Source organism: Coturnix japonica, chromosome 26 (assembly GCF_054131305.1).
Source record: "Coturnix japonica strain WE chromosome 26, WE-NBRP24, whole genome shotgun sequence".
In the NCBI taxonomy this organism is placed as follows: Eukaryota; Metazoa; Chordata; class Aves; order Galliformes; family Phasianidae; genus Coturnix; species Coturnix japonica.
In genome coordinates this window covers 6653691-6676341 of record NC_140688.1, presented here as the reverse complement: position 1 = coordinate 6676341, position 22651 = coordinate 6653691, and the positions used below count along the sequence as shown (strand labels likewise).

The following is a 22651-nucleotide window of genomic DNA, read 5'->3' as shown; positions in this document are numbered from 1 at the left end:
AGGCCTGTATGGGGTTGTAGGGCTTCTATGGGGTCGATGGGGCCTATATGGCGTTGTGGTGACAGGATGGGGTTATGGGGCCTGTATGGAGTCTATAGGGCCCATATGGGGTTGTGGGCCCTGTATGGGGTTGTGGGGCCTGTATGTTTTCAATGAGGCCCATATAGGGTTGTAAATCCTATATGGGGTCTATGGGGCCGATGTTGGTTTTGGGGCCTGTATGGGGTTGATGAGGTCCTTATGGGGTCTATGGGACTCATATGGGTTTGTGAGGCCTATATGGGGTTGTGGGCTTATATGGGGTTGTGAGGCCTGTGTGGGGTCTATAGGGACCATATTGGTTTGTGGGGCCTGTATGGTGTTGTGAGGCCTGTATGGGATTGTGGGCCCTCTATGGGGATCTATGGGCCCTGTATGGAGTTATGGGGACCATATGGGGCTGTGGAGCCAGTATGGGGTCCATGGGGCCCATATGGGGTTGTGGGCATGTATATGGTTGTGGAGCCCATCTGGGGTTTTGGGGCCTGTATGGGGTTGTGGGCCCTGTATGGGGTTATGGGGCCCATATGGGGTTTTGGGGCCTGTAAGGTGTTGTGGGGCCCACATGGGGTTGTGGGGAATATATGTGGTTGTGGGAGCTGTATGGTCTCTATGGGGCCCATATGGGGTTTTGGACCATGTATGCGGTTGTGGGGCCTGTATGGGGTTCTGGGGCCCATTTGGTGTCGTGGGGCCTGTATGGAGTTGTGGGACCTATATGGGGTTGTGGGGAATATATGTGGTTGTTGGACCTGTATGGGGTTTATGGGGCCAATATGGTGTTGTGGGGCATGTATGGGTTTGTGGGGCATGTATATGGTTGTGGGGCCTATATGGGATCTATGGGGCCAATGTGGGCTTGTAGCACCTTTATGGGGTCTATGGGGCCCATATGGGGTTGTGGGGCCGGTATGGGGTATATGGGGCCTGTATGGGGTATATGGGGCCTGTATGGGGTTGTAGGGACTGTATGGATCTATGGTGCCCATATGGGGTTTTGGAGCGTGTATGGAGTCCATGGGGCCCATATGGGGTAGTGGGGCATATATGTGGTTGTGGGAGCTGTATGGGCTCTATGGGGCCCATATGGGGTTTTGGAGCGTGTATGGAGTCCATGGGGCCCATATGGGGTAGTGGGGCATATATGTGGTTGTGGGAGCTGTATGGGCTCTATGGGGCCCATATGGGGTTTTGGACCATGTATGCGGTTGTGGGGCCTGTATGGGGTTCTGGGGCCCATTTGGTGTCGTGGGGCTTGTATGGAGTTGTGGGACCTATATGGGGTTGTGGGGAATATATGTGGTTGTTGGACCTGTATGGGGTTTATGGGGCCAATATGGTGTTGTGGGGCATGTATGGGTTTGTGGGGCATGTATATGGTTGTGGGGCATGTATGGGATCTATGGGGCCAATGTGGGCTTGTAGCACCTTTATGGGGTCTATGGGGCCCATATGGGGTTGTGGGGCCGGTATGGGGTATATGGGGCCTGTATGGGGTATATGGGGCCTGTATGGGGTCTATGGGCTGGTATGGGGTCTATGGGGCCTGTATGGGGTTGAGGGGCGTGTATTGGATCTATGGTGCCTTTGTGGGGTCTAAGGCGCCCATATGAGGTCTATGGGTCTTGGATGGAAATGTGGGGCCCATATGGGGTTGTGAGGCCTGTATGGGGTTGTGGGGCCTGTATGGGGTACATATGGGGATGTGGGGTCTGTATGGGGTTGTGGGGCCTGTAAGGGATCAGTGGGGCCCATATGCGGTTGTGGGGCCTGTATGAGGTCTATGGGGCCTGTATGGGGTTCTGGGGCCTGTATGGGGTTCTGGGGCCCATTTGGTGTCGTGGGGCCTGTATGGAGTTGTGGGACCTATATGGGGTTGTGGGGAATATATGTGGTTGTTGGACCTGTATGGGGTTTATGGGGCCAATATGGTGTTGTGGGGCATGTATAGGTTTGTGGGGCATGTATATGGTTGTGGGGCCTATATGGGATCTATAGGGCCAATGTGGGCTTGTAGCACCTTTATGGGGTCTATGGGGTCCGTATGGGGTTGTGGGGCCCGTATGGGGTATATGGGGCTCGTATGTGGTATATGGGGCCTGTATGGGGTTGTAGGGACTGTATGGATCTATGGTGCCCATATGGGGTTTTGGAGCGTGTATGGAGTCCATGGGGCCCATATGGGGTAGTGGGGCCTGTATGGGATCTATGGGGCCAGTATGGGGTTGTGGGGCCTGTATGGGTTCTATGGGTCCCATATAGGGTTGTGGGGCATGTATGGAGTCGTGGGGCCTGTATGGGGTTGTGGGGCCTGTATGGGGTCTTTGTGTTTCATATGGGGTCTATGTGTCCCATATGGGGCCTGTATGGGGCCCATATGGGGTTGTGAGGCATGTATGGAGTCTATGGGGTCCATATGGGGTTGTGAGTCCTGTATGGGGTCTATGGGGCCCATATGGGGTTGTGAGGCATGTATGGAGTCTATGGGGCCCATATGGGGTTGTGAGTCCTGTATGGGGTCTATGGGGCCCATCTGGGGTCTATGTGTCCTGTATGAGGTCTATGGGGCCTATATGGTTTTGAGGGACCTGTATGGTTTTGTGGGGCCTGTATGGTGTCTATGGGGCCCATAAGGGGTCTATGGGTCCCATATGGGGTCTATGGGGCCTATATGGATTTGTGGAGCCTGTATGGGATCTATGGGGCCTGTATGGGTTTTTGGAGCCTTTATGGCATTGTAGGTCCTATGGGGTTGTGGGGCCTGTATTGGGTTTTTGGGGCTGTATGGGGTTTTTGGGTTTGTATGCAGTCTATGGGGCCAATGTTGGTTGTGGGGCCTGTATGAGGTTTATGAGGCCCTTATGGTGTCTATGGGTCTCATATGGGTTTGTGAGGCCTATATGGGGATGTGGGGCCTGTATGGGGTCTATGGTGCCAATATGTGGTTGTGGGGTTTGTATGGGTTTGCGGGGCCATTTTGGTGTTGTGGGGCCTGTATGGTGTTGTGGGCCCTGTATGGGGTTATGGGGCCCTGTTATAGTTTTGTAATTTGGTTGGTGTTGGTATTCCACATCAGAACACCATGCCTAAAAATGGGAGGAAAGGGGACAAGCTTTTTTTTTCTGTGGACTGCCTTAAAAGTTCATGTGGGGAGGGGCACCGGAGGGGAAGTGGGGCAGGGGACGGGGTTCCTGGCCCGGCTCCCTGCGGGGAGACAACGCGGGCGGAGCTTCTTACCTTCCACAGCTCCCTCGGTGAGATTGGGGACTTGGTATTCTCTTTGTTGAAACTCTCTTGTTGTTGTTTAGCGTTATTAGGTTATTTAACTGCCGTTCGTTCTCAGATCACCTTTTTCCTCCTTCATTTTTTGTTAGACCCAATCGCAATCTCCCTTCCCTTCCCTTCCCCTCTCCCGAAACGCACGTGGCCGGACCGCGCTGTGCCGTACCGTGCAGCGCCGCTAGAGAAAGGGGGGCACTTTTGTTCCTGCTCCCCCGGGTTTTTGCCCACTGTCCCGGAGTGAGCTCTAGAGAGAACTCCGTGACAGGCCCATACGGGGTTGTGGGGCCTGTATGGGGTTGTGGGGCCTGTATGGTGTCTATGGGGCTTATATGGGGTTGTGGGGCCTCTGTGTTGTCTGTTGGGCCCATATGGGGTTGTAGCAATTTTATGGGGTCTATGGGGCCCATATGGGGTTGTGGGGCCTATATGGGGTCTATGGTGCCCATATTGACTTGTGGGGCCTGTATGGGGTCTATGGGGCTTATATGGGGTTGTGGGGCCTCTGTGGGGTCTGTTGGGCCCATATGGGGTTGTAGCAATTTTATGGGGTCTATGGGGCCCATATGGGGTTGTGGGGCCTATATGGGGTCTATGGTGCCCATATTGGCTTGTTGGGCCTGTATGGGGTCTATGGGACCCATGTGGGTTTGGGGTCCTGTATCGGGTCTATGGGGCCCATATGGGTTCTATGGGTTAATATGGGTCTATGGGGTCTATATGGTTTTGTGGGGCCTTTATGGGGCCTATGGGTCCCATATGAGGTCTGTCGGTCCCATATGGGATTGTGGGGCCTGTATGGGGTTGTGGGACCTGTATGGCATCCATGGGGCTTGTATGGCATCCATGGCGCTTGTATGGTTTCTGTGGGGTTTGTATGGTGTCTGTGGGGCTTGTATGGGCTTGTGGGACCAGTACGGAGTCTATGGGGACTGTATGGGGTTGTGGGACCCACATGGTGTTGTGGGGCCTATATGTGGCTGTGGGACCTGTATGGTGTTGTGGGGAATATACGTGGTTGTGGGACCTATATGGGGTGTATGAAACCCATATGGGGTTGTGGGGCATATCTGGGGTTGTGGGGCCTGTATGGGGTCGATGGGGCCTGTATGGGGTCTATGGGGCCAGTATGGGGTTGTGGGGCCTGTATGGGGTCTATGGGGCCTATTTGGGGTTGTGGGGCCCATATGTGGTTTTGGGGCCTATATGGGGTTGTAGGGACTGTATGGGTCTATGGTGCCCATATGGGGTTTTGGAGCCTGTATGGGGTCCATGGGGCACATATGGGGTTGTGGGGCCTGTATGGGGTGTATGGGGCCAGTATGGGGTTGTGGGGCCTGTATGGGTTCTATGGGTCCCATATGGGGTAGTGGGGCTTGTATGGGGTCTATGGGGCCCATATGGGTTTGTGGGGCCTGTATCTGGTCTATGGCCCATATGAGGTCACCCCAACTATCTTTTTAACTTGCAGTTTTCGTCCTGATAGCTACTCCCTTGCTGAGTTCCCAAAACCATGGCCAACTTCTCACCACCATCACACATCCCATTGCTCTCGTCGTCCTTGCAGATGGCACAGCAGCTTGGTCAGCTGCACAGTGTCTACGTGACCCTTCTCAGCTAGCCAGTTGTCAATAAATCTGTCCACACACAAGGTGTGTTTGTTGGCTGCCAGGTTCCTCCTCGCCCTGTCTGCCTCAGCCTGGACTTACTCTGAGTCTTCCTCTGCACACACAGCAGAAAGCTCACCCCGTCTTTCCCTGCTGAGCTGAGTTTGGGACGGAGGGCGAGGGGAAGGAGAGGGCTGTGCAGACCCAAAGCTGTCCCCACTGCCCTGGCTTGTGCCTCTCAACAGCAGGAGGGGGCTCCTGAGCTCTGTTCCCACACAGACCACCTCCAGCTCTTCCTCCAGCCAGCCTGTAATGCATCCACCCCTTCTACCTCCTCCACTCGCAAGGGGTCTGGATTCCCACCTTCGGCTCCTTCATCATCCATCATCTCCAAGGAGATCAGGACAGAGGACAGGACCGTGACCCTGTGCTGGCCTGTGTTTCACCTGGCCAGCAACCTCACAGCTGTGCACCACCTCAAGTCCCTAATGGCAGGGAGTCCCTGCCAGGTAGGAGGGGGGATTCAAGCTCTGCTGGCTTTGTGGACGGGGCAAAGAGGGCCACCACATCCCTTCTCAGAAGCAGGCCTACCCCTCGCAGGAGCCCATCCAAACGCAAGGCCGTTCTGGATGATGTCCCTTAGAACCAGTTCTAGGTGGAACAGCAACCATATCATCAACACCATCCCTGGTATTTTCTCAGCCCACAGGAAGGTGGAGCCCCTGAAGTGCAGCCAGGTGGCCGCAGCCGCCTCTGTGAGCAGGCGGAGAGTGCAGGCTTGTATCCAAAGCACCGTATGGTTGCTCTCCATCTGCCTGCAGAATGGGGAGAACGTGGCCGTGGTGCTCAAGGATGTCGGAGTGCTCTTCACTGATGGGCTGACCTTCGAAATAAAGTTCTATTATGTCTTCATTGAGAAGCTGCCAGGGAAAAAGAACTTCAGGAAACCCATTTTTTTTGCTTCAGAGACCAGCTTCAAGCAGGTAAAACTGCACTGGAGAAGGAAACTGAAGTGAAGAAAAGTGAAGAAAAAGGACCAGAAAAGCTCTTTTTTTAGAGTTTTTTGGAGCTAGCACCAGTGCTGTGCTTGGGCTAGCAGCTGGCAGCTTGTGGGAGGGCTCCTGACTCACCAGGGGCGGAGCTGACACTGCCTGCTCTTTATCACTGGTAATTGACCTTGACCCATTTGCTGTGTGGATAAAGAGAGGCCAGGGAGGGCGGGAACTAGTTCACAGAACAACACAGAAGGTGTGAACAGCTGTTCTGAGCACCTAGTTTGGAGGTAGTCAGTGTTTGAGGGCTGCTTGCACTGCCCACTCAATAAGGCAGCAGTAGGAGTGGAGGCTGCGTCTTGTGTAAGCACGAGTTAGCGCTCTTGTCTTTTTCTCCGGTAACTTGCTCTTCTGTTGACAGGACCTGACGCTAACGCTTCAAACATGGTCCTCACCAGGAAGCGGGCTTCCCGTGCAAAGCCTGTGGCAACCCAGACAGAGGGTCTGCTCCAAGATGTGGCAGTTCAGGTCTCTGGCTGCCAGGAGTGCCTCAACCTACTGCTGCCAGGAGAGGATGGGAAGGATGCAACTTGTGTGCGGTGTGAGCAGCTAGATGAGCTGCTCAGCCTTGTGGTGGAGCTTAGGGAGGAGGTAGTTAGAATGCAAACAATCAGAGAATCTGAACAGGAGAGGCTAAGGTCCATTAAGGACTGTGAAATTGAAATTGATGGGTGGTGCCATGCCCTATCGGGCCTGGGATCCAGGCACACAGCTGAAGCTCCCCAAGGAGCATGTTGCCCCAGGTCGCCTTACAAACAGGCAATAGAAAGGAGTGTGCAGATGGACTGTGCTCCTGCTGCACTGAGCCGTCAGTCCTCCCTTACCCCTACCAATACAAATGTAGAGGTAGGGGGTGTGGGACTGTCGACAGAGCCTCTATCCTGCAGTTGCCAATCAGACCAAAGTAGCCTGAGAGAAAAGGATGGGTGGAAACAGGTACCGGTGGCTCGGTGAAGTGGGTGCCCCCCCCCACGACCATGCTCGGCTCCCCAGGTGCCTCTGCAAAATAGATTTGTGGCCCTGGAAACTGAGGGAGAGGTGAAGACAGATGTGGAATCAGCCCCACCTGTGAGGGTGCCTCGGGGGAAACAGACACACCCGCACCTCAAAACTTCTTCCACACAGAAGGATAGAAGGGTAGTCGTCATAGGTGACTCCCTTATGCAAGGAATGGAAGGCCCTATATGCCGGCCTGACCCTACCCGCAGGGAGGTGTGCTCCCTCCCCGGGGCACGGGTCAGGGACATTGCTGGGAGACTTCCCAGTCTGATCTGCCCTTCTGATTACTATCCCCTGCTGGTAGTTCAGGCTGGCAGTGAAGAAGTTAGTAAAAAAAGCCTGAAAGCTCTCAAAGATGATTTCAGGGGACTGGGACGGGTAATTGAAGGAACAGGTGTGCAAGTGGTTATTGCATCTGTACCTTCAGTGGCAGGGAGGGATACTGAGTTGGGCCTGAGAACCCACCTCTTAAACAAATGGTTAAAGAGTTGGTGCAGACATAGGAGTCGGTTTTTTTGATCATGGGGCAATTTATTTGGCACCTGGCATGACAGCGGCAGATGGAAGCGGCCTGTCTCAAAGGGGTAAGAGGGTTCTAGCCAAGGAACTGTCAGGACTTATTGACAGGTGTTTAAACTAGGTAGGATGGGGGAAGGGGACAAAACGAGGGCCGCTGGGTCTGAGGCGGCAGTTCAAGACACAAAGCAGAGCTCGCTAGGTGCAGACAATGGAGTTAAAAGGCATGGAGAGGGGTGGGGAGATGCTGCCTCTCTCAAGTGCCTGTATACCAACGTGCGAAGCATGGGGAATAAACAGGAAGAATTGGAGCTCTGTGTGCGGTCAAGTGGCCATGATCTCATTGCGATCACGGAGACGTGGTGGGACAGCTCGCATGACTGGAATGTTGTCATGGAAGGCTATGTGCTTTTTAGGAAAGATCGGCTGGCAAGGCGGGGTGGTGGAGTTGCTCTTTATGTGAGAGAGCAGCTAGAATGTATTGAACTCCACCTGGGTGAGAGTAATGTAGAAGTTGAGAGCTTGTGGGTGAGAATCAAGGGCCAGGCTGGCAAAGGGGACACTGTTGTGGGTGTGTACTACAGGCCTCCTGATCAGGAGGAGGAGGTTGATGAGGCCTTCCATAAGCAACTGGAAATAGCGGCACGCTCCCAGGCACTGGTACTTATGGGGGATTTCAATTATCCAGATATTTGCTGGACGACCAACACGGCCAGGCATGCGCGGTACAGACAATTCTTGCAGTGCATTGAAGATAACTTCCTGATGCAGGTGGTAGAGGAACCGACGCGGGGTGGGGCATTGCTGGACCTTATTCTCACCAATAAGGAAGGACTTGTTAAGGAAGTAAAAGTTGGGGGCAGCTTGGGATGTAGTGACCATGAGATGGTGGAGTTCGAGATCCTGAGTGGAGGTAGCAAAGCAAAAAGTAGGATTGCTACCCTGGACTTTAGGAGAGCCAACTTTGATCTCCTTCAGGACCTACTTGGGGCTATCCCGTGGGCCAGGGTGCTAGAAGGCAAGGGGGCCTGTGAGAGCTGGTTAGCGTTTAAATGGCTCTTCTTCCAAGCTCAGGATCGGTGCGTCCCTGTGACTAAGAAATCGGGAAAAGGTGCAAGGAGACCTGCGTGGATGAGTAAGGAGCTCATGTGCAAGCTCCACGGAAAGAAGAAAGTACATGATATGTGGAAGAAGGGTCTGACCACTTGGGAACAATACAAGAATGTAGTCAGGGACTGAAGAGATGCAACCAGGAAGGCCAAAGCGCACCTGGAGTTGAATCTAGCTAAGGAGATAAAGAATAATAAAAAAGGCTTTTTAAAATACGTTAACAGCAAAAGGAAGGCTAGGGAGAATGTGGGCCCCATACTAGGTGAGGGGGGCGCTCTGGTAACAGGGGATGCTGAGAAGGCGGAAATACTGAATGCCTTCTTTGCTTCTGTCTTTAGTGAAAGGGCTCTCCCTCAGGAATCCCAGACCCTGGAGGTTGATGAGAGAGTCTGGGGAATGGGAGATTTCCCTTTAGTCAGGGAAGAGGTGGTCCGTGAGTGCCTAGGAAACATTAAGGTCCATAAATCCATGGGACCTGATGGGGTGCATCCACAGGTGCTGAGAGAGCTGGCAGAAGTCATTGCTGAGCCGCTCTCTGTAATCTTTCAGAGGTCTTGGAGAACTGGGGAGGTGCCTGAAGACTGGAGGACGGCCAATGTCACTCCAGTCTTCAAAAAGGGCAAGAAGGAAGACCCGGGTAACTATAGGCCAGTCAGCCTCACCTCTGTCCCAGGGAAGGTGATGGAACAGCTTGTGCTGGATGCCATCTCCAGACAACTGGGAGATAAGGAGGTTATCAAGAGAACAAGGCGTGGGTTCACCAAGGGGAGGTGGTGCTCGACCAACCTGGTGGCCTTTTATGAAGATGTCAGTAGCTGGGTGGACAGGGGGAGGGCGGTAGATGTAGTCTACCTTGATTTCAGTAAGGCTTTTGATACTGTCCCCCATGACATTTTTATAACAAAGCTGAGGAAGTATGGGATAGATGAGTGGACAGTGAAGTGGGTCGAGAATTGGCTGACTGGCAGAGTGCAGAGGGTTGTCATTGGCGGTGCGGTGTCCGGCTGGAGGCCTGTAACCTGCGGCGTCCCCCAAGGGTCTGTACTGGGTCAGGTCTTGTTCAACATCTTCATCAACGACCTTGATGAGGGGATAGTGAACACCATCAGCAAGTTTGCTGATGACACGAAGTTGGGAGGATTGGCTGACATGCCTGAAGGCCGTGCTGCCATTCAGTGAGACCTGGACAGGCTGGAGAGCTGGGCAGTTAAGAAACCGGATGAGGTTTAACAAAAGCAAGTGTAGAGTCTTGCACCTGGGTAGAAATAGTTGCATGCACCAGTACAGGCTGGGGGAAGACCTGCTGGAGAGGAGCTCTGCAGAGAGGGACCTGGGCGTCCTGGTGGACGACAGATTGACCATGAGCCAGCAGTGTGCCCTTGTAGCCCAAAAAACCAATGGCATACTGGGGTGTATTAAAAAGAGCATGTCCAGCAGGTCGAAGGAGGTGATCCTCCCCCTCTACTCTGCCCTGGTGAGGCCTCATCTGGAATACTGTGTCCAGTTCTGGGCTCCCCAGTACAAAAAAGACAGGGATCTCTTGGAAAGAGTCCAGCGGAGGGCCACTAAGATGGTGAAGGGCCTGGAGCATCTCCCCTATGAGGACAGACTAAGTGATCTGGGTCTGTTTAGCCTTGCAAAAAGAAGGCTGAGGGGGGACTTGATCCAGGTTTATAAATACCTGAGGTGTGGGAGCCATAGTGGTGAGTCTGGTCTCTTTTCAATAGTGCGTGGGGATAGGACTAGGGGTAATGGGATGAAAGTACAACATAGGAAGTTCCGCAAGAATGTGTGCAAGAACTTCTTTACGGTGAGGGTGACGGAGCACTGGAACAGGCTGCCCAGGGAGGTGGTGGAGTCTCCTTCTCTGGAGATATTTAAGACCTGCCTGGACGCCTACCTGTGTGACGTGGTGTAGGGAGCCTGCTTTGGCAGGGGGGTTGGACTCGATGATCTCTAGAGGTCCCTTCCAACCCCTACAATTCTCTGATTCTGTGATTCTGAGATTCTTTCGGGTCACCTAATAGAGGGGGCTCACAATGAGGCTATAATTCGGGATGTGCACCCTCCAGAAGCCCACTACACCCAGGAAAGACTGTGTCTCTTTTTTGTCAGTGGGTGCAGACATAGCAGTAATTTTGTTGATCACGTCTGTTGGGAAGTGATGACTCCCATCTTGCCATTTCACCCCTAGAAACTGGATTTCTTGGGCAGAGCCTTTCACTTTGTCTCGCTTAATAGCGAAACCAGCAGACAGGAGGATTTGGATTACCCGTTCTCCTTTTTTAAAAACTTCCATTGCTGTATTACCCCACACAACGATAACATCAATGTACTGCAGGTGCTCTGGAGCACCGCCCTGTTCCAACGTGGCTTGGATCAGCCCATTGCAAATGGTCGGGCTGTGTTTCCACCCCTGGGGCAAACGGTTCCAAGTGACCTGAACACCCCTCCAAGTAAAGGCAAACTGTGGCCTATACTCTGTGGCCAAAGGGACAGAGAAGAATGCATTAGCAATATCAATGGTGGCATACCATTTTGCCTCTTTCAATTCCAGTTCATACTGGAGTTCCAACATGTCTGGCACAGCAGCGCTCAATGGGGGTTTGACCTCATTAAGGCCACGATAGTCCACTGTCAGCCTCCAATCTCCACTGGCTTTGCGCACTGGCCATATGGGGCTATTGAAAGGTGAATGGATAAGCCGTTCGTTCTGAGATTCCCCTGAGTTACACCATCCCTCACTCAAATGTTCATTTAATTTCCCAAGGTTCCCTCTGGTGTTCAGGGGTGAGATTACCTGAAACCGGGGGTCCCGATGCTCCTTGCCCTTTTCCGAAGTCTCTCACTATTCTTTGCAAGTCTCTCTGGACTTTATAGTAAGCTACTACAATTATTACAATTAGAGAGACTAACAACACAGTATCCAATTTGACACCCCAGTCATACTTAAGGAATTCAGAGCATTCGTGAACCAGTCCGAGCACAGTGTCTGTGTTGTTTGTTAGGCTGGAAGGGAGCCAGGCAGGTATCCCTATCCCTGGCACCTGTTGGCTTAATGCATTTACAACTAACCCCCCCAACACGATGCTCTGAAGCCGGGACCACAGGAACATAAGGACCATCAGTCCTACGTACAGGGCTGCTGAAATAAGCCAATTCATTACTGCCCAAAACATTGCCCAGAGAATTGCCCGCATTCTCCACCAAAAAATGTCACGAACTTCCCTCTAGACCTCACTCTGGGACAGTGGGAACAAACCCAGGGGACCAGGAACAAAAATGCCTCCCTAATCTAGCAGCACAGTGCAGCACTGCACAGCGCGGCCCGACCACATGTGTTTCAGGAGAGGGGAGGGGAAGGGAGATTGCGATTAGGTCTAAAAAAAAAATGAAGGAGGAAAAAGTGATTTGAGAACAAATGGCAGTTTAATAACCTAATAACGCTGAACAACAACAAGAGAGTTTCAACAAAGAGAATACCAAGTCCCCAATCTCACCGATGAGATATGGAAGGCGGGAAGCTCCGACTGCGCTGTCTCCTCACAGGGAGCCAGGCCAGAAAAACACGTCCCCTTCCTGACCTGCCCTCCGTTGCCGATCCCCACATGCACATTTAAGGCAGTCCAGAGGAAAAAAAACTTGTCCCCTTAATTCCCATTTATCCGCACGGTTATCTGATGTGGAATACAAACACCAACAAAACTACAAAACCATAACAGATACCATCAGAAAAGGTATCCAGTACCTGAGGGAAATGACCATGGTGGAAATGTTGTATAAAACTGATCCACAAGACCGTGATCCTGAGAGAGTGAGGTCCAAGCCTAGCATGTGGCAGAAACTCACAAGTACAGCACCAGAAAGATATGCACACACACTGGCAACGACATTTGGAAGATCTGAGGAACAAGAGAGAAGACCCCGAGTTTTTGAACTGATTATGACACTTCAAAACTATGAAGAGCAGCTCCCCCCAGTACGCACCGCAGTTTCTGCCATCTCAGAAGTAGAAGACTGATAGATGAAATGCACAAGAAACTATTTCCATCGACTAATTGTGATGGTTGAGTAGTAGTATCAGAAACGACTGATGAAGGTCAGTCTCCATACGGGTCACCAGGTCTAGTGAAGGACCTGATCAAAATATTCCAATCCTACTCCTCACCTGTATCATCAAAAGTTTCAGCTATTAGACGCACGTGCTTTCCAGCTCGAGCAAGGAACAACAGTAAGATTGCACAGCGTGTTTCCATGTGGTGCTACCTACGGGACCACAGAGAAGACATGAGGAAGTGGCACAACCAGCCTACTCCTGTACTACGAGCACGGATGAGAGAACTACAAAGCAGATCAACCACCAGTACAGTTGCTCCAGTCATCACAGGTAACCAATAGAGGGGCCCTGCCCTCAGTCTTGGCGGGGAGAGGGATAATAAGAGTTTATTGGACTGTGTGGATTAAATGGTCTGGCACATCAGAACCACAGAAATATAAGGCACTGGTGGATACTGGTGCACAGTGCACTCTAATGCCCTCGAGTCATGAAGAATCAATCCATATTTCTGGAGTGACTGGGGGCTCTCAAGAATTGACTGTGTTGGAGGCCAAAATAAGCCTCACTGGTAAAGATTGGCAAAAACATCCTACTGTGACTGGCCCAGGGGCTCCATGTATACTTGGTATTGATTACATCAGAAGGGGGCATTTCAAGGTTCCGAAGGGGTATCGATGGGCCTTTGGAATAGCTGCTGCAGATATGGACATTAAGAAGCTGTCTGTTTTGCCTAGCCTGTCAGAGGACCCATCTGTTGTGGGGCTGCTACGACTAAAAGAGCAGCAGGTACTGATTGCTAACAAAGACAGTGCACAGACGGCAGTATCGCAGCAATAGGGATTCCTTAATTTGATTATCCATCTGGAGAATCAGGGAGACATCAGCAAAACTCACCCACCTTTTAACAGCCCCATATGGCCAGTGTGTAAAGCCAGTGGAGAATGAAGGCTGAGGGTAGACTACCGTGGCCTGAATGAGGTCACACCCCACTGAGTGCTGCTGTGCCAGACATATTAGAACTCCAGCACGAGCTGGAGTCAAAAGCAGCCAAATGGTATGCCACCACTGGCATTGCTAATGCCGCCTTCTCCATTCTTTGGCTGTATAATGTAGGCCAGTTTGCCTTCACCTGGAGGGGCATTCAGTATACTTGGAACCGTTTGCCCCAGGGGTGGAAACACAGCCCAAACATTTGCCATGAGTTGGTCCAAACTGTATTGGAACAGGATGGTGGTCCTGAACACCTGCAGAACACTGATGACATTGTTGTGAGGGGCGATACAGCAGAGGACGTTTTCACAAAAGGAGAGCAAATAATCCAAATTCTTCTACAAGCTGGCTTTGCTATTAAGCGAAGCAAAGTAAAAGGGCCTGCCCAGGAAATTCAGTTCCTAGGGATAAAGTGGCAGGATGAATGTTGTCACATCCCAACAGATGTGATCGAAAAAATCACTGCCATTTCTCTGCCAACTAGCAAGAAAGAGACAGTCTTTCCTGAGTGTAGTGAGGCTTTTGGAGGATGCACGTTCCAAACTACAGCCTCATTGTAAGCCCCCTTTATCAGGTGACCTAGAAGAAGAATGATTTTGCATGGGGCCCTGAACAGCAGAAGGCTTTTGAGCAGATTAAACAAGAGATAGCCCGTGCCGTGGCCCTGGAGCCAGTACAGACGAGAGAGGATGTAAAGAACATCTTTTACATTGCTGGTGCTGGAGAGAAAGGTCCCACTTGGAGTTTGTGGCAAAGTGACTCAGGAGAAACCTGAGGCTGACCCCTGGGATTTTGGAGTTGAGCGTAAAAGGGGTCTGAAGAGTGCTACACTCCAACTGAGAAGGAGATCTTAGCCGCGTATGACAGGGTTCGGGCTGCTTCCGAAGTAGTTGATACTGAAACGCACCTCCTTCTGGCACCTTGACTGCCAGGGCTGAACTGGATGTTCAAAGGACAGGTTCCCTCCACCCATCATGCTACCGATGCCACCTGGAGCAACTGGATGGCACTGATTACACAAAGAGCGTGGATGGGGAACCTCAGCCATCCAGGGATCCTAGAGGTGATCATGGACTGACCTGAAGGTAAAATGTTAGGAACATCACCTGCAGAAGAGGTATCACATGCTAAAGAGTCCTCACCATACAATGAGCTACTAGAAAATGAAAGGAAATATGCCCTGTTCACTGATGGATCATGTCATATTGTGTGGTATCATCGCAAACAGAAACCTGCTGTGTGGAGCCCCACATGACAGGTTGCAGAGGCCTGAAGGTAAAGGAGAATCAAGTCACTTTGGAGAGGTAAAGGCTGTTCAGCTGGCCTTTGATGTTGCTGAATGGGAGAGGTGGCCAATGCTTTATCTTTATACTGACTCATGGATGGTGGCAAATGCCTCATGGGGTTGGTTACAGCAGCGGGAGCAAAATAACTGGCAGCAGATGGGTAAACCTATTTGGGCTGCTGAACTATGGAAATACATTGCTGCTCAAACAAAAGATATGGTTGTAAAGTTGCATCATGTGGATGCACACATGCCCAAAATTCGGGCTTCTGAAGAACAGCAAAACAACCATCAGGTTGATCCATCTGCCAAAATCGAGGTAGCTCAAATAGACTTGGACTGGCAGAACAAGGGTGAATTATTTCTACCTCGATGGGCCCATGAGACCTCGGGCCATCAGGGAAGAGATGTGACACATCAGTGTGCTGCAGACCAAGGGGTGGACTTAACTATGGATGCTGTTGTGCAAGTTATTCACGACTGTGAAACATGTGCCATAATTAAACAAGACAAAAGGCTTAAACCTCTCTGAGAGGAAGGACGATGGCAAGTTAAATACAGGGAGGAGTGGCAGCTTAATTATATCACCTTGCCACACTCTCACAATGGTAAGTGTTATGTGCTTACCATGGTGAAGGCAACCACTGGGTGGCTTGACACATACACAGTACCCATACTACCACCTGAAACACCATACTGAGTCTAGAGAAGCAAGTCCTGTGGCAACCTGGCACCCCAAGAGGAATTGAGTCTGATAATGGGACACATTTCAAACATTTCCTTATAGATACAGTGGGTTTATCATATCCTATGCCATAACCAGCTTCTGGTAAATTAATTGATACAATGGGTTGTTGAAAGCTATGTTGAAAACAATGGACGGTGGAACACTGAAGCACTGGGAAAAACATTGGGCAGAAGCCACTTGGTTGGTCAATACTACATATATGTATACATAGTATGGGATGTTCAATGTGTACCACAAGGGAATCTGATGCTGGGGGAGTGCAGTCAGTAATTCTTTGTATATATTTGTATATAGACCAGTGTGTGTAATGCATTTTAATTTTTGTTTATTTGTATATATATATGTACTTTAAGCATGATGTAATGATGTAGATTAAGGGGTGGAATGTCATGGTTTGGTAATTTTTTTGCTATTGGTATTCCACATCAGAACATCATGTGGAGCAGAGAGAAGAACTACACATCCCAGAGGACCTCAGTTTCAATAAGACTGTATTATATTGTGTAATCTTACATCCCAACATCATAGTTAGTAAGGTAAGTCTCCACCTTAGATTGTTGCTGCTGCTCTGTTTGTTTCCCTGAGCCCAGCTCCCATCTCCCTACCCCTTTTTCCTTCCCATTAATGGGGGGCGGGGAGCCCATAGGCCTGCTAACCCCAGTCACGGACATAGATTGATCTAGATAACATAATGACACACTCCTGTGTGGATGCTCTGATGCAGCATCAGTTCAGAACTCCCTTTGAAGCTCTTACCACACTCAGGACACTTTCAGGGTATTTCTTTTGTGTGGATGTGCTGGTGGCGCTTCAAATCAGAACTCCTTTTGAAGCTATTCCCACACTCAGTACATTTAAATGGTCTCTCTCCCATGTGGATAAACTGATGGGAAGAGAAGCTGGAACTCCATTTGAAGCTTTTCCCACACTCAATACATTTAAAGGGTTTGTCTCCCGAGTGGACATTCTGGTGCAGTTTCAATTTAGAACTGCTTATGAAGGCCTTCCCACACTCAGTGCACTGAAAGGGTTTTACTCCTGTATGGATGCGCTGGTGGCACTTCAGTTCAGAATTGCTTTTGAAGCTCTTCCCACACTCAGGGCACGTATAGGGTTTCTCTCCCGTATGGATGCGCTGGTGGCACTTCAAAAAAGAACTGCTGGCGAAGCTCTTCCCACACTCAGTGCACTTAGACAGTTTCACTCCTGTGTGGATGCGCTGGTGGCGCTTCAAATCATAACTCCCTTTGAAACTCTTCCCACACTTAGGACATATAAAGGGTCTCTCTCCCATGTGGACGCGCTGATGGGAAGAGAAGCTGGAACTCCATTTGAAGCCTTTCCCACACTCAGGGCATTTAAATGGTTTGTCTCCTGAGTGGACATTCTGGTGCAATTTCAATACAGAACTGCTTATGAAGCTCTTCCTACACACAGGACACTGAAAGGGTTTCAGTCCTGTGTGGATGCGTTGATGGCACTTCAAAACAGAACTGATTTTGAAGCTCTTGCCACACTCAACGCACTTATATAGTCTCACTCCTGTGTGGGTGCGCAGGTGGAGCGTCAATTCAGAGCTGCTCCTGAAGCTGTTACCACACTCAGTGCACTTAAATGGTCTCTCTCCTGTGTGGATGCGATGGTGTTGGGAGAACTTGGAACTGCTTTTGAAGCTCTTCCCGCACATAGAACACTTATATGGTTTCTCTCCTGTGTGGATGCGCAGGTGCATCTTCAATTCATAGCTGCTTCTAAAGCTCTTCCCACACTCAGTACACTTAAATGGTCTCTCTCCTGTGTGGACGCGATAGTGGTAGATGAGGCTGGAACTGTTTTTGAAGCTCTTCCCACACTCAAGGCATTTATATGGTCGCTCTCCTGTGTGGACACGTTGGTGTCTTTTGAGTTTAGAACTACATTTAAAGCTCTTCCCACACTCAGGGCACTTGTACATTCTCTCTCTTCTGTGGATACACTGGTGGGAAGTGAGGCTCCCACTGTCCGTGAAATTCTTTCCACAATCAGAGCACTCAAAGGCTCTCTCTCCTGTGTACATGCACTGCTGGCCAGTGGGGTGGACTCTCCTTTTCATGCTCTCTGCAGAATCACAGAACTCGTAATGCCTCTTTGCTGAGTGCATGCACTGGTGGTTAGTGATGCTGGAATCTGTTTTAAAGCTTTTCTCACACTCAGTGCACGGATTCTGCTTTTTCATCTGGCACGCATCCTTGCTCCTGGTTTCCTCAGGCTGCTTTGGACCTATGGTGAAGTCCACTGGGTTCCTCAATGTCATTCCCAGACGCTTTCCCAGGGGCTTCTTGATGTGCTCACCCGGCCCATGCTGCAGGCCTTCATGGGCATCCCTTCTGATTTCTTCCATAGAGATGTGACCCCACTGTCTATCTGCTACACAACTTCTCTGCAGAACCTCCTTTGCATTTTTGATCCCATCAGCTGCTGGATGACAGACAAAATGCAGCAATAGCACACGGTGCCCAACATAAAACACAGGCAGAGAAGGCTCTTACAGCCCCAACATTCCCCTTCCCTCCACCATCTCACCTGGGATGAGGTCTCCTGGCATGGCCTCAGGGCTACGCACATCTGGGATCCAGGGGTCTTCCCCACTTTCAAGCAGGGAGATCACCACGGGCTTGGGGCCTGGAAATGGAGCTTCAGGGAGAGAAACAGGGAACAAGAGAGCATTTCCATCATGCTGGCGCACTGCCTGTTCAACAGCTCCACTCTGTCTCCCTCCGCATGGACAAACCACCCCTTGGGCCTGAATGTTGGAGCAAAGAATGATTTGACATCTGAACATTATGAAGGGATATTTTTTTTATATGTTCAACAGGTCATCAGCACCACTGTGTCCCTCCCCATGGAGAAAACAACATTTGGGTCTGAATGACACCGTGCCTACAGCTTCCCTTGGAGCAAAGAATGCTTTGACATCTCTGAACATTTTGAAGGGATATTTTTTCTTTCAAATTAACTTTAAAACAGATTATTTTCTTACAATCTACCAGTGGTCAAGGCATCAAAATGTTGATGGCAATTGCATGTAAAATCCTCAATTTCATAGCAGTATTCAGGGATTCATCTGTGAGCTGGAGCTGGTGGCACCATGCAACACTCAACACATGGGCTGGTTTTCTACCTCCTGGCTGATGCCTCCTTGCCAGCACTGACTCTGCAGCTTTGATCACAGTGCCGTGCATACTAATCCCTTCTGAAACTCATGCTTCTCAGTATCTCCTTTCTTGCTGGCACTGTGGTGTTAGTCAATATGTAGCTGCATGACAATTATTCAAGGCCCAGCTTGCAGAGGCTCATTCTGCACAGTTAAAGGTGCCCTAACAAGGAGGAAAGGCAGACAAGCTCTCACCCAGTGAGGCCACGCACTGGTACGTCTCCAGCATCATGTCCCGGTAGAGCGCTCGCTGCGCAGGGTCCAGCAGCGCCCACTCCTCCCTGCTGAAATACACGGCCACCTCCTCAAAGCTCACGGGCTCCTGCAAGCAAAGAGGCTCCCTGCTGGGAACAGCCAAGGCCCAGGCAAACAGTGCACACAGGACAGAACCTCCCATCTCAGCTGCTTCCCTGTCCCCTGCACACACACACTGGCTGAGAGCACCTCCCTCTTCCCCTGCATTCACATCCCTGGCCCTTTGGCCTCTCCTGCCTGCTTCCCCAACCCCTACCTCAGCTGGATGTGCTGCGGCCATTTCCTGCTCTCCTGCAGGCTGGGATGATCACGGCTGGAAGGCAGAAGTTGAACTGGAGCCTGCAGAGAGAAGAGAAATGGCAGGGGAGCTGTGAGGGAATGCAGCAGTCCCAGTCCCAGATCAGCCCTTCTGCAGGGCGCTGCCTGGGCTTACAGAGGAAGACAATGAGCTGCAGTACAGGAAACAGCCTAGCTCAAAGAGATAAACTGCCACAAAGCTGTTTCATACTGGGAGGCTGATGCAACTGGTAGCAGACACTTAGTTCAACAGCTGAGACTGAGCTGGGGACTTAACGATAAAAGCAAGGCAAGGAGGCAGCCATCTTATCCCAAAACAGGGAGCAGCACAAGTGCCCCTCCAGCTCTGCTGCACAGCAGCAGGCTGCACTACAGGACCTGCCTTCAAGCAGGGCTCTCTGCAGCTCACACCTGCACAGAGATCCCTTGCAGCTTGACGTCAAGACTCCTTCTCAGTACAGATCTTCTCTAAGGCACCTGTGGTTACTTTGGAGCTTTAATGTGCTCTATAAGGCTCTGCCTTAGTGGGACCGTTTGATTCCTTCCACACAAACCCTTGAGCAAGTTTGGGACTAGGAGAGGATCCAGCCACATCCTAGCTCCTTACCAATGTGGTCTGAAGACATGAGAAAGAAAGGGGAAGTACTCTGAGCCTCGTGACTCAATGGGATGGCCTCCTGTAGCTGTGCGTGTAACCCTACCCTCTATGCAGTAAATAACCAAGTGTATCCAGTCACCTCAGAAGGGGAGTTTTATTGGAGGTCTGAGTGGAGAAGAAAGTTGAGGACATACAACAAGGACAGGCTGTGCTGACTGGGGGGATCTTTTGACTGACTGCAAGCACGTCTAAATGGGACGGCTACCCAGGAAAGAGCTGCAAAAATACTGTTAGAAAATGGTATGGCCATCCAACCATCCAGCAGGAGGTGCAGAAAAGCACCTGGTTCATGGAAGAACACTGTGAATGCAGCCCCCAACACACAAACACAGCAAGCCTCAGCGCAGATGGCAGCTGCCAGCAGAGCAGCCTGCTAGAGCACTGCCTCTACAGATCCGTGAGAGGAACACCTGGTGGCAAATGGATTAAATCCTCTGGCAGATGTCTGTACATCCTCTCAGGAGTGGAAGTAGCCTTGGGCTTGCTGAAACCAACCAAGCCCTCATAAAAGGGTTGGGAAAAGTACTTTGTGAAGGAAAATGATGTAGTTCTCAAAACCACCTGCAGCTGATGTTACCTAAAAGTGATGAGGGCTCACATTCCTTGTGTAAGGAAGTGCAAAATGGCGAGGAGTCAACTGGATTTTACACACTTCTCAAATAAACAGGATGGCTTACTTAAACACAGAAAAAAATCAACAAAACATCCAAAAAACTCCTGAAAAGAGAGAGTATCTGACAGCACTGCAGCCAAACCAGCCTGTGACGGTCACTACCACAACCAGACAATGCTGTGCTGGGAATTTTAACCGAACCAGGAAGGCAACTGACCAAATAGTAGCAGTGCTAAACAGAACAATTATGGCATCATGGACTTATTCCTCTTTGTGATGCCAAAGACAATGCACAACACACCAGGAAACACTCCAGCAATAACAGATGAAAGGCCATAAAACTGCAGTACACCGACTGCGCTCATTAGCAGGGAACGCTCTCAGCAGCGCCTGCCCTTTGCAGAAGGCAGCCTGGGCTGTGCTTTACTGACCTGCTGCTGCTCGGCCGTGTTCTCAACGCGTGCTCCAGTCAGCCCACAGGCTGCCAGCTTCTCATCGTCTGTTCCAGAGCCCAGTGCCGGAGCTGCTGCAGATGCTGAACGTGCTCAGGGCCCGCAGCTGTGAGCTCAAGGCATCTGCAGCTGCCGGGACAGACTCAACAAAAGCCTTGCCAGGGCTTTGCACAACCCCAGCTGAGCCATCAGGCAAGCGCTCAGCAAACAAAAGGTAACGCCATTTCAAGGGTCGCCAGAGGCACGTGTTGCCCGCAGGGTCCCCGAAGGGAAGCTGGGAACTGCCGGGGAGGAGGAGCAGGGCGAGTGCAAATTCCCTCTTGGAGGCTTCACATTAAGACACTCCAAAGGAGGCACCGGGGAGTTTAAAGCTTCCATCAATCCACGCGTGCACAGCTGCAGAGCGAGGCCGTCTCGTGTCTCCCGTGGCCCAGAGGAAGAACTGCAGTCCCAGCTGCGCTGTGTTACAGAGATCCAACCGGGCAGCAGAGCACGCTGACCTCCTCTGCTCCCTTCCTCACTGTCCCAGCTCCCAGCCCGTTCCCGTGCCCCTCGGAGCCCAGACCGGGCTGCATAAACTGCTGCCCTGGTTGCAGCCCGATTGGGCCAGCAAACCTGCTGCGCTGAGCGGGAGCTGGAGCCGGGACCAGGGTCCCGCCTGGGGTACGGCAGTGCGGGTTCCGCCCCGTCCGGGGCCGCTCCCCGCTCCTCTCCCGGTGCTGCTGGCAGGGGGCAGGAAGCGTGCGCTCCTCTGCACGAGCCACGAAGGGCACCTACCTTGGGTGCGGAGCAGGCTGCTCCCAGCTCTGGTGCAGGTAGCCAGGCTCCTCGGAGTCGCGTAGAGCAGAGGATGCCCTCAGCCCGGAGCTGGCCGCAGGACGGCCTTGGTGCACCTCCTGCCCCAGCGTTGCTGCCCGGATGGCTTCCAGACAGGCTCTCGCCTCTTCCGCACAGGCTCAGGAAGGCAGGAATTCCCACAACGAGCACGCCCCGAGCCGGCTGCCAGGCGCTCGGCAGTTACAGAGCTCGTTCTGCATCCGGGGGAGGGGTGTAGGGGAGGACGGTGAGAGGAAGGGAGGAATGGGGGCTGTGTTTTGTTACGCTAATGAAGCATCGCTTTCTGCCGGCTCTCTTTGCTTCCTTCGGTGGGGACATTTCGCACACCCTTGTGGTCAGACATCCCTCCCTTGCTGTCCTGGCGTTCCTGTTACTCCTAACCCCCACGAGTATGTCCCAGCAAGATGTAATCTCAGGTACAGCACCAGAGGACATTGTATGTTGAACACAACTCTTGCAATGGAACCGAGCTGTGGGTTGCAGCTTTACCCAAAAGCTGCGGTAAGAATACGACTATCCCCAGATCCTATTCTAAGGGTCCTAATAAGTCTTCTGTGAAGCAATACTATGGAGTTCTGTGTGGGTTTTTGGTCTGTATGGTTGTCTGTTATAGATTCCCGTGTCAAAACCGTGTCAAAACCATCAAATCTTGTGATTTAAATAA

General features: G+C 51.4%; 1 pseudogene; it reads right to left on the bottom strand.

Moving 5' to 3' along the window:
• Positions 1-21226, bottom strand: part of LOC146756809 (uncharacterized) — a 41806-nt pseudogene extending 20580 nt beyond the window's left edge.
• Between the last annotated feature and the right edge of the window lie 1425 nt (positions 21227-22651).